This window comes from Marmota marmota, unplaced genomic scaffold, assembly GCF_001458135.2.
Source record: "Marmota marmota marmota unplaced genomic scaffold, marMar, whole genome shotgun sequence".
Classification (NCBI taxonomy): domain Eukaryota; kingdom Metazoa; phylum Chordata; class Mammalia; order Rodentia; family Sciuridae; genus Marmota; species Marmota marmota.
The window spans coordinates 34,436,041-34,448,711 of record NW_025999968.1 but is presented as its reverse complement, the minus strand read 5'-3'; the positions used below and the strand labels follow the sequence as shown (position 1 = coordinate 34,448,711).

General features: G+C 35.7%; 1 long non-coding RNA gene and 1 pseudogene across 2 annotated transcripts in view; one reads left to right on the top strand and one right to left on the bottom strand.

The window, feature by feature from the left end:
- The window catches only part of LOC125616919, a 66,039-nt gene extending 62,012 nt beyond the window's left edge, over positions 1 to 4,027 (top strand). Inside the window, exons 4-5 of one of the 2 annotated variants that reach the window (XR_007347702.1) lie at positions 3,102 to 3,246; positions 3,717 to 4,027. This is a non-coding gene — a long non-coding RNA (uncharacterized LOC125616919). The remainder of the gene's footprint in view (positions 1 to 3,101; positions 3,247 to 3,716) is intronic. The other variant, XR_007347703.1, reaches the window with a different exon arrangement.
- A 4,487-nt stretch (positions 4,028 to 8,514) lies between these two features.
- Positions 8,515 to 11,776, bottom strand: LOC107136094 (annotated as a pseudogene).
- Between the last annotated feature and the right edge of the window lie 895 nt (positions 11,777 to 12,671).

Here is a 12,671-nt window from a genome sequence, read left to right as displayed (position 1 = left end):
TATATATAGCCCTCTGGTCCTACAATAAACGGCTCCCACTCCTGCTGTATCAATCTACACAAGTTCCTCGTCACCCCCCCCNCCCGGGTTATTTTGCTGCAGCCGGACTGCGGCAAATCACAAATCCACTCTTTATATCCTTGTCAATTTATCTTATATTCCTAAATATAAGATAATACATAAAAGAATGAAAATATAATATGTTTGTATTAGATAAGGTAGCTAGCTCCTATAACAGTAAACTCACCATTTCGGTGATTAAGATTTTCTTTTTTCCTCAAAATAACATTATTTTGTGATTCATTAACATTCATTTAATGGCATCTTATTTCTTCATCAAAAACTACAGACTTCTTCACCAACTAATGCCATGTCTGGTCCTTGCCTATCAAATCCAGTTAAGTAGACAGTCCAGTGCTTTGTGTTTCTCTTTTGGGGCTGAGGGTTCTGCTTCAGGGTCATTCAGGGGTTCTGGCCTCAGATACTGGATCATCCTCAACACTTTGCTTTCAAGGTCATTCTGAACTTTACAATATAAAAGGCAAGAGAGAAGAGGAGCATGGAGGATCACACAAAGGAGAATTTGAACCAGGTCTAGAAGAGGCTAGAGAGAGGTCTGTTCTTCCACTCGCCCAAATTCAGCCCTTCAACCACACTTAATGACAGGGAGACTGAAAATGTGACTTAGCTATGGAAATGAGTTTGGTATACAGCTGTGAAAATTGGCCTTTCTTTTAACTTTTAAAAAATTATTCCATCAATTTGTCTTGCATGTTATATTTAATTTGGGCTTCAAATCTCAGTCCAGCGTGAATTCCCACTTCAACCTTAACAAATTAATTTCTCATTATGTACTGCAAAGAACTTCCTTTGCATCCAAACTAATTTACTTTCCATTTAACTGCCCTATTACTACGCCTTATCACAGGTCATTTCAACTCATTCTATTTGTATCTACTTTCTTCATCTTCTATAAGCCCCTCAACCCCTTATTCCCTTGAAAACATGACTTAAAATTTATCTTTTCTAGAAGGTTATTTAGGATTAATAAAACTATACCCCTGACCACACTCACCTAACTATCTCCTTGGTAATATTCTAATTTTTCCTCTCCTTTTCTCGTCTCATATTTCTGGGAGCCCTCAGAAGGGTAAGAGTTAGCAGTATAAGTCCATGAACAAATTACATAACTTTTGTGGCTCAGTGTACTATCTTTTATTAACATTCAGTTGATAGCATTTTATTTCTTTGCCTGGTGCCTATGGACTTCATAACCTTGTACTATATCTGGCTCTAGCCTATCAAATCACTGGATATTGTTTAATCTTTCTATGGAATCTGCTTATAATTCTCCTCTTTCAATGGATATTATTTGCAATAAATGGAGTAGATAAAAAATTCTGGAGGAAAAATGCTCACAAATTTTTAAAAGAAATTGAAAAATCTAGAAGATCTTTTATTACCTTACAAAGTGCTTCAAATTCGTATGTATGTACAAAAATAAATACACAAATATATATATGTGCAAATATATGTGCAATACATGTCTCAAAGATGTGTTTTTAAGTCAACTTCTATTGTTTCGTTATAAATTGTTCACGTTCTCTCAAATACAAAAAAAATTATCTATTTTTATTGACATTGTGAAAACTAGTTTTCTTTAAAAAGGGAGGACATAGGGTAAAGAACTTGTGTTAATGTAAGTAAAAAGGGAATAAAAAGTAAAGATGATACTAAGAAAGAAGAGAAGGTCAAATATGCTGGGATACGAAAAAATGAAACGTACCAATTCAAATAATTGCTTGAAGAGATTATAAGATATTTTCACTCTAATTTTCTCCCTTAAAATCAAAAAACTTTTCCCACAAAAATTTTTTTCAGTATCACTCACATGAATTAAGGGCACTTTTTTTTTTTTTTTTTTTTTTTACTAGAGCAATAAACAACTCTTCTCCCAGTAAAACCACTATAGGTAAATTCCCCCCATTACTGGATTTGCTGATACCAATCCTGAGTCCCATTGTATTTTATCTCAATATTAAATTCTATGTTTATCACCTATTATTAAAACAAATGCCCATTTTAGGTTTTCTTAATGTTCTGGTGCTCAAAGCTTTGGCAGGGAATGGGCAGGTAGGGAAACACAGTCCACAGTGTAGCTGAGGAAGGGACTGAGCAATTGGCTTCTGCTGCAGCCATGACGCCTGGCCCTAAATCTTGTGCGTGCTGAAATAGTGTTATTTCCTTTTCCCATAAGTGATTCTCATCTATGTACCATTAGAACCACAAAGGAAACATTTAAAATTCTGATTCCCAGGCTCTTCTTTAGTCTCATTATATAAAACCTCTCCAGCTGGTGGCCAAACTAAGAACCCCATAGGTCTTGCCTTCCTCTGCACCTGCACCTGCCCTGAAGTGAGATTCGCTTCAATTCTCCTCAAAGCTCTTCAGGCGGAAGGGAATTAGAGTGAAAAGCAACTTAATTTTATTTAACTAAATAAAATTTATTTTCAATGTTTTATTTTCAGTGTTCTACAAGGGACTACCAAAAACAGAAAGCCAACATTTACTTGAAAAAAAAAAAAAAAAAAGATCAGCTTCCTGAGATTAAAAATTTCAAATTTTTTTATCAAATTGAAAATTTGTTTTTATCTTTAGAAGTTTATTTTAAATATATTATTATAAATACTTCCCTTCTGAGGAGAATAGGAACATTTTCAAGGAAATAGGAATTCTGCCTTTCAGTGAATTCATTAGTATTGAGCACCAAGTGACAAAGATTCTCCATTTGACCAAAATTAAATGGGCCTTATGAATCTTCTCCTAGTCCCATCTGTGTACTTCCCCATACAATATAATCTCAGCAAAAAAAAAAAAAAAAAAAAATCTAAGTCATTTTAACAAAGTCCCATCATCACTTTCTGATCACCTATAATATCTAATCAGGTTCTTCATCCTTAGTGTCCACCAGGTAATATCTGATCACCATGGACTGTCTTCAACTTGAACCCTGTGTTAGTCAGCTTTTCTTCATTGTGACCAAAATACCCAACAAGAACAACTTATAGAAGGAAAAGTTTATTTGGGGCTTATGATTTCAGAGGTTTGGTCCAGGATTGGTGAACTCCATTGCTGAATGTCAGAGGCATGGCAGAAGAACATCATGGCAGAAGGGAGTAATAGACGGAAGCTGCTCAGCTCATTGCAGCCAGGAAGAAGAGGAGAAAGCAAGGAGCCAGACACAAGGTATAATTCTGAAGGCATGCCCCCAATGACCTACTTCATTCAGTGATGTCCCAAATGCCTACAGTAACCACCATGTCATCCATTCAAATTATTAATTCATCAATTGAATTAACCCAGCTCTTTGGTGGATACCTTTTATCCAAACCATAACAGGCTTTGTTATGGTTTGGAAAAAAGGTATCCACCAAAGGTATCCACTTTGTTAAGTAAGTAACAACAACAACCAAAACTTACCTGATGCTGAGTTTTGTTTGTTGTTGTTACTCAAGGTCCATGTATTGAAAGCTTGCTCCTCAGAGTGGCAGTACCACAAGGGGGCGAGACCCTATGAGAGGTGGAACCATGTGGGAAGTCCTTATATCAATTGAAGGTGCTGTAATGGAAAAGGGATTAATGTAGTTTTTCTGGGATCTCTTCATACAAGAGAGTTTTATAAAAACCTGAGACTGGCCCCACTTACTTCTCTGTAGCATCCAGCATTGAGATGTGATTATTTGCTCCCACATGTGCACCTGCCATTGCTGTCCATCATGATGTGACACAGCCAAGAGGACCCTTATCAGAACAGAAGCAATGCCAGTACAATGCCTTTCAACCACCAAAACTGTGAGCTAAATAAACCTCAGGTATTTCATTATAGTGGCAGAGAGATAATTATATACCCCTGATACTTCCTCTAAGTAATTTTTTGACCCTTGAGCCCCCTAACCCTGCTCCTTGACTATAAATATTCCAACTTGCCCATTCTATATTTGGGGTTGAGTCTAATCTTCCTCCTCTATTGCAACAGCCCTTTGAAGACGTCTCTGTGCCTGTCTGGATGGTCCTGAATAAAATTTTATCCACTATGCTTTAAATATTATTGATTTTTTCCCCTTTAACACAAACACAAATTACTTTGAACTCTGTGGGAAATGGAATAGAAACCAAAATTAAAACTATTAATTTTTGTTGTTTTTGAGAAAAAGATAGATAAAAATAGTATAGAACAGTAAGTGAATAAGCTCTGAGAATGATTGACATAAAATAAGTGGTTAAGAATTCAGAGGAAGGAGGGATTAACATTAATGAAGAAAATAGTAATGAAGAAAAGCCAGATAGCGGCAGTCTTGGCAATACAGAACTACACTATGTTCATTGATCTTAAGGAGCTTTGATTTCTTTTTGGGAAGAAGTAGAAACAAGTCTGGAATATTATAACTGGGCCATAATTGAAGACATTTAAATCTAAAATTTGGAAATTTGGACTATGTTCTATAGAAAATAGTGAAATTGGTTAAAGGAGAGGTGTGAGGTCCTTTTGATTAAAATAACAATAGCTTACATATTATTATGCACTACATTTTACAGAGTGGCTGAGCATATGCAGAGCAAGTGATGAAGGGGGTGTAAATAAATATTCAGAGCAAGGTCATCCAGAGAAAATTAAACTTACAAAGCATTCTAAGCACCTGATCAAATAAATGAAAAGAAATCTTAAAGACGCAAAAAAAAAAAAGGCTCAACTTTAAAGGGTCTAACTGGTTTCTTACCATCTCTTAACATCTTAACATCTCTTAAGATTAAAAAAAAAAAGTCTCAACCAGCACATTATAAATAGGAGTGAGAGAATGGGCAGAGATGCCTCCAGTTGCTAGACCTATCTTTGTACAGAAATTGTTGCTTCCAATACCTCCACTGGGGCTCAGAACAAGTACCCAAACTATGACCCTTGAAGGCCAATGAAGAACATTGGAGGACTTTAGAAATGAGGTCCTTCTAATCCTCTTCTGTTTGCTCACTGGCCCATTTTCTCCCAGTAAGCGACACATAGAAACCACAATTCTTCCTCCCTAGGCATGTCATAGAAACTTAAGCTCCTCTCACTCAAAGCAAGCTACTAAGCCTAGCAAAAGCTGCTCTCTTAAGAGACCCTCATTCCCAAGGATTCCTGCCTCATACTCAGGAGGAAGGAATGGTACAGATTATCCAAGAGCAATCTGAACACGCTGGGTTCTATTACTATTACATCATATTGCTTCATTCAGTTCTGCTGCTACATGGTGGTAGATTCTTCTTTAAACCTAAGCATAAAAATCAAAAGTATGTTTTGGGTTTGGGGTTCTTCATTTGTGAAGACTACTTTGCCACATAAAACTTTGATTAAATAAATTACTTACAATTTTGTTGACCTGTCTTACACTTAGGAGTTTCAACTGTGACCCTCATGATAGTTCAGGAAAAGAATTGCACCTTTTCTCTTCTACACAGTCCTAATTGACATTTTGACTCACAGAACTAACTCCATTTTTAATACTGCTTTCACAAGCAACCTTGTGATGATAATTGCCATATTTATTTGTGACACTATTCCTAAAAGCTAAGGTATGGAATCAGGCTAGGTATCTGTCAACACATGAATGGATAAATAAAATGTGATATTTATGCACAATAGAGTAATATCTAGCCATAATGGAACCAAAATTATGTCTTCTGCACCAAAATGGACAGAACTGGAGATAATGATATTAAGCTAAATAAACCAGACATAGAAAGTCAAGTATTTCATGTTCTCTCTCATTGTGAAGAAACTTAAAAAAAAAAAAAAAAGTGACCCGAAGATAAAGGAATTACTACAGACTGAGAAGGGTGCCAGGGGGAGAGCATTAATAGTAGAAGCCTGGAGAGACGTGATCAATGGAAAATGTCTGCATACACGGAACTCTCACAATGAATCTCATTAATTTGTACAATTAATATAGGTTAATAATTATAATTTTTAAAATCCCATGCATTTTTTTAGAGAAAGAATGACAAGCCAAAAATGTTCACCAACTAATCCCAATGACAAGTTAACAAATTTTCATTCTGATATACAAAACCATCTCTTGAGAAATTAATGTGAATCTGCCCTTAAGACCAAAAAATGCCTTTAAAGGGTGTTTGGGATATGTCAAGCCTTGTCTTAAGGACTTTATAGATGCTAATTTATGTAGTCCTCTGTTATAAACAGATGCTATTACCCCCATTTTCCAGATTCTTTTAAAAGTATACATGACAGTAGAATGTGTTTTGGCAGAATATACGCACATAGAATATAACTTATTTAGGTTCCCACTCTTATGATTGTACATTATATGGAGTCACTCTGGTTGTGTAGACAAATACAAGGTTAGGAAAGTTATAACCAGTTAATTCTACTGGCTTTCCTATTCCCCTCCCCACACCCTTCCCTTTGTTTCCCTTTGTCTAATCCAAAGTTCTTCTATTCTTCCCCTCCCTACCCTCCTTGTTGTGGGTTAGCATCCACGAGTCAGAGAGAACATTTAGCCTTTTGGGGGATTGGCTTATTTCACTTAGCATCCATTTCCATCCATTTACTGGTAAATGCCATAATTTCATTCTTATTTAAACCTGAGTAGTATTCCGTTGTGTATATGACATTTTTTTTATCCATTCAACCATTGAGGGATATCTAGGTTGATTCTATAGCTTGGATATTGTAAATTGAGCTACTATGAATGTAGATGTGGCTGTGTCACTGTAATGTGCTGTTTTTAATTAAGTCCACTGGATATAGACTGAGGAGTGGGACAACAGGGTCAAATGGTGGTTTCATTCCAATTTTTCTAAAGCATCTCCATCCTTGCCAACATTTATCGTTGCTTGTGTTTCTTATAACTGCCCTTCTGACTGGGGTGAGATGCAATCTCTGTGTAGTTTTAATTTGCATTTCTCTATTTGCTAGGGATGTTGAACATTTTTTCATATATTTTTTGACCATTCATATTGCTTGTCCTGTCAAGTGTTTGTTCAGTTCCATTGCTCATTTATTGTTTGGGTTATTTATTTTTCTGGTGTTAAGGTTTTTTGAGTTCTTTGTATATCCTGGAAATTAATGCCTTATCTGAGGTACTGGTGGTAAAGATTTTCTCCCAATCCTAAAATCTCTGCACATGTTCTTGATTGTTTCCTTTTCTTTGAAGAAGCTTTTTAGTTTCATACCATCCCATTTATTGATTCTTGATTTTACTTCTTGTGCTTTAGGAGTCTTGTTGAGGAATTTAATTCCCAAGCCGACTTGTTGGAGAGTTGGGACTACTTTTTCTTGTTTTGTTTTGTTTGTTTTTGTTTTTGATACCAGGAATTGAACTCAGGGGCACTCAACCACTGAGCCATAGCCCCAGCCATAGCCCCAGCCCTTTTTTATATGTTACTTACAGATAGGGTCTCACTGAGTTGCTTAGCACCTCGCTAAGTTGCTGAGGCTGACTTTGAACTCTTGATCCTCCTGTCTTAGCCTCTCAATCCACTGGGATTACAAGTGCCCCCTCTACTTTTTCTTCTAGTAATTACAGGGTCTCTGGTCTAAACTCTAGGCCCTTGATCCACTTGGAGCTGATTTTTTAACAGGGTGAGATATAGTGGTTCAATTTTATTCTATTACATATGGATTTCCTGTTTTCACAGCATTTGAAAAACAATTTTAGAGGAGGAAAAGTTTATTCCATGCTCACAATTTCACAGATCTCAGTCCATAGTGGCCAACTGCATTGCTTTCTGTCCCAGGTGAGGGAAACATCATGGTGGAAGGGCATGATCAAGAAAAACAGCTCAGGACATGACAATCAGGAAACAGAGGGAGAGCTCCCCTCACCAAGGACAAAATATCAATCCTAAAGGCACAATCCCAATGAACCTCCTCCAGATATACCCTTCCTGCCTACAGTTACCAACCATTTAATCCCTATCAGTGGATTACTGCACTGATTAAGGATCTCATAACCCAATCATTTCATCTCTAAACTTTCTTACATTGTCTGACATAAATGATTGAAGAACACCTCATATCTAAACCATAATATACCCTATAGGGCATTTTATCCTTTTTTTTTTTTTTGAAATTATCAATAAAATTCATTGGTAGCAGTGTAAATCAATTACAATTAAAAAACAAACTAATTTTCCATATGAATAAATCTTAATGCTATTAATTGCCTATAACATATCTGGCATGTATGTTTAAAAATCCACAATATTAATTTTCTTTGTAAATTAATTGTAAAAAAAATGTAAAATGTAACTGTTGAGTCAATCTCTATTAGTACTTGAAAGTATAAATAAAAGTCTATCAGACTGATAGACTATTCTATCAGTCTGAAATACAATTTTAAAATTGCTTGATTTAGTTCATAGCATTTTTATCCAAAAAAAAAAAAAAAAAACAACCTTGAAATGGTACACATTTTCTGGATTATACATGAAATTTCACTTCTAGGTATCTTTTCTGTCACATATTTAATCTTTCTTCATTGTCAAAATCTTAATTTTTATTCCTGATTGGATTTTTTCCTTGATAATTTTTTTTGTCACTCCACTGAAATATTTCAGATGGAAGGAATTATGACTTTGGTATGGAAGAAAATGATCACTTAGCATATGTGAATACTGGTACCAGCTCTCAGATTTCTTCACCTTTTCCATTGTGTTCAAGAGCCTTGTTGTATGATTGGAAAACTTCTGCTCAAAGTTGCTGATGAGTTTCATGCAAGGATGCAAGGGTACCATCTCTTCAGTATACTCTGGTGTATACACTGGTAACCAATAGACTAGTGTTCTACCTAATACAATGGTCTCAGCTGCAAAGTTCAACAGGTCAAAAAACTTATCACTCAGGTAACAACTCAAGGAAACAGGAACATGGCTTCCTGGACATTTTTCTATCCCCCTTGGTATTTCTTTCTGTAAACATGTTCTGAGAGATTATCTGATACCATATGGAGGATCAGAGATAATTGCATCAAAATATATGCCCTTCTTCCAGGAGGGTTGAGATGCATCTGAAACCAGGGCATCAAGGTAATACTTCTCTAAATCAGACTGAGAAAGATTTGCTCTGATATTTTCATCTGGTCCTCTCCATTGCTGGTTTTTCCTACAAGCCTTTCCCAAGCCATGAACTGTATTCTAGTCTATGTCTATCCCATTTACATATGCACCAAAAAGAGCAGATGCTCTCAGAAGGCCATCTGTTCCAACAAATGGATCAAAGACAACATCATTTTCTTTCACTTTTCTGTGTTTTTTTCCATGATGAATGATATGCCATGCTTGTATTTCCAATAAAGTTTCTCTTTTTGACACTATGTGACTCAATTAGTTCTCTGTCCACCTGCAATCCACCTACCAAAATGCATATTATATGGATTCTCAGGGATACAATAAAGGTCCAAACCAAAATCCTCCAAAATAGAGAATATATGTTGTGGTTTCTTTAAGTTCTCTTTTCCTTCCAAAGGTAGAAATTCATTCTTGGGTCAATGTTTCATTAAATGTGATTTTTTTTTTATAAGTAGAGTCTGAATGTGGAAATGGAACCATCTTCTCCACGGGGTAATATTTAAGAGAACTGTACAGCTCCTCAGGAGATCTTCCATGACCCCATAGTTCAAATATTGACTTGGCACATACTGTCCATTTCATTAAGTTTCTTTCAATATCTTCAGAAGGAAGACTAAGAATCCAAAATGGAGACTTTCCATAAGTTTCATGACTGTTGATGAACAGACCTCCAGAAAATGAAAGCAAAGATTTTATTTACAGAATGCAGAATTCCAGGTGCTCCTGAGCCATGAGCAGTAGATACCTGGTCAGAGTGCATCACAGTGCCATTGTGGCTGCCCTCCATGTGCCTGGGCAGCCTGCATGGGCCTGCTGGCTTCTCCCTGCATAGAGCCATCTCACATTTTATCTTTTAATTAAACAACAATAACAACAACAATAATAAAAACTGCCTTCCAAAGCCACCTCTTTAGAAATGACTCTCTCTACCAATCTCTACTCCTGAGCTACTTGGGCCTTTCATTCCTGAAAAAAAACCTTGATCTTCTCTTATCACTATTCCTTTATTCTAGAAAGTTCTATTCTAAATATCCTTGCCTCACATCACCTAAATAACTAAAATTTGATATCACATCACAGCCTTGTTTTCTACTCTTTTATTTACTTCCACTGTCTTCCAGTTTCCAAAGACAACAGCAGCTGATCTCCATCCTGTTACCTACCCCAGAGTGAAGATGAGCTGCAAAGCTTCAATGCCTTATAAAAGCAAGAGCAGGAGACCAATGGAATTTCCTTTCTCACTTACCTTTTACTCTTTCTCCTCTTTCATTCCACAAGATAGAATCCTTAAGACTCATAGATTTTCTAAAGCAAAAAAAAAAAAAGTTTAATGTTTTGTTTTACAAAGAACTGAGAACCTTCTCCTCCTGTTCTTGCTAAACCCCAGGTAACCGTTCAAATTAAAGTTAAAAATAAAAATTATGTGAGGCAATCCCTTAACACTGGAAGTAGTAAAAAGTCACCAAAAAGTTGAAAGTTAGATTTTTTTCTAATGCAGCTAATTACTTCTTTGATATCTTGCTTATATATTATCACCTGGAATCAAGCTGATCTAATATATTTTGTGAAAACTTGCTCTAGCCATCATTCATCCATGACCTAGAGGATAGAAATTTGATTTTGGATTAAAAATGCCTAGGATTATAGCTGCTTATCACTTCCCAGCTGGTTTTGACCATCAGGTATATGTTTCAGTATTGAACTAAACAAGACCAGTCATGAATATTTTAGATACATCCAAACATACAGATCAAGATAACTTTCCTCTACCCTAAAGATAAAAGATCTAACTATCACAGTAGGAGGCTTGTGAGTTCCTATGAAAGTAAGCAGTCTCCATGGACACTGAGTGAATTTTATTCTTTCTACATTCAACATTCAAAAGAAGACTTGTCACAGCCTGAAGAAGGTGGAAAATCCCTAAGTTCAGACTGAAAGTACATGAAGGAGGGAGAAAGGAAAAGGAAAAACAAGTAATAAAGAAAAACAATATAGCAGCTCCCCATATGACAATGCAAATATGAAGACAAATATGTAGAATCATGTGCATTTACTCTTTCCATGTGCATTTACTAATTTGAGCTTAGTAGCTTCATTTTGAGTGCTAAGATAAGTAAACCATATTTTCCTTTCATTTTGGTATCTGGAAATGGGCCTACTTGGCACTAAGTTCCATACAGTACAGACAGGACCAAACAGGCTTTACAAAAAAAAAAAAAAAATTGGTTGATTTTGGCAGAGCACTGGGTATGCAACACCTGTTGTTCACCAGTCTGAGTGTAATGATTAACAGCTGGCTGTTGCTTGCTTCTTTCATTTACCACTTGGACTTTTAGCCTTTGATCACCTTTCCACTGCTCTTTACTTTCACAAATTATTCATATATACTACATTTGAATTTTCCTTTCATCTTGCTCACCCATTGTTCCTTTTATCCACAAGCTAATATTTAGTGAATTATCCAGCCACTTAGGGAAACTCCCCTAAAGTATGGTTATCTCAATACAATTTTTCTTTACTAAACTCCGTATATATATAACATTAAAACTTGCTATAAAACACCTGGTCCTACTTTTTTAATTATTATTATCTACAATGCTCCTGCAAAGACCCCATTACTACTATATAAAGAATTTTGAGAATAAAAGAAAATAATTTGGGGGATGGGGTACAGGGTACTAAACTCAGGGGCACTTGGCCACTGAGCCACATCCCCAGTCCTGTTTTGTATTTTATTTGCAGACAGGGTCTCATTGAGTTGCTTAGCAACTTGCTTTAGCTGAGGCTGGCTTTAAACTCTTGATCCTCCTGTCTCAGACTCCTGAGCTGCTGGGATCACAGGTGTGCACCACTGTGCCTGGCAAGAGAAATTAATTTTTAAAATAATCTTAAAAATATGAAATGTGATTAGTTTCCATACAGAACAAAAGATGTAGAGTTGCTGAAATAATTTGAAATACCATTGCTGTTTTCCTTAATGCAGACAATGCTATTTGTCTTATAAAAGTTAATTTTCTGAAGAGACTCTGAAAAGTTGAAGTGTAGGTTCAAATAGACAATTTTAAAAAAAATTCATAATTTCTAAGTATGAAACTGTATACTAGTTATTGTGTTAGATATTGTAGTATTATGACAGTAATATTTTATAACTCTATCAGGAAGATTTTACCATTCTCTTTGCTTTAAGTAACAGAAAACTGAAATTCAGAGGAGTCAAATAGTAAAGCCACTGACAGCTGGAGAGATACATTGGAATCTAGGTATCAAAGACCACATACACCGTATATTTCCTTCACATCTTACTGTATGCCTCAGCTAAACATAACCTGAGTTCAACTCTTTATTTCTTCCTCTTAAATTTATTTTTGTACCTATAGTACCAAATAATTAAAATTCATTACATTTTCTCTCAACTTTTTTTTTCTTTAATTAAATGAATGTGTACATACAATGTTCCAATACTTGGGTAAAGGGAGAAAAATATCTTCCTTATCCATCCTAGATTCATAGCTGAGTCCCCTATAACAAAAGACAGATTAACAAAA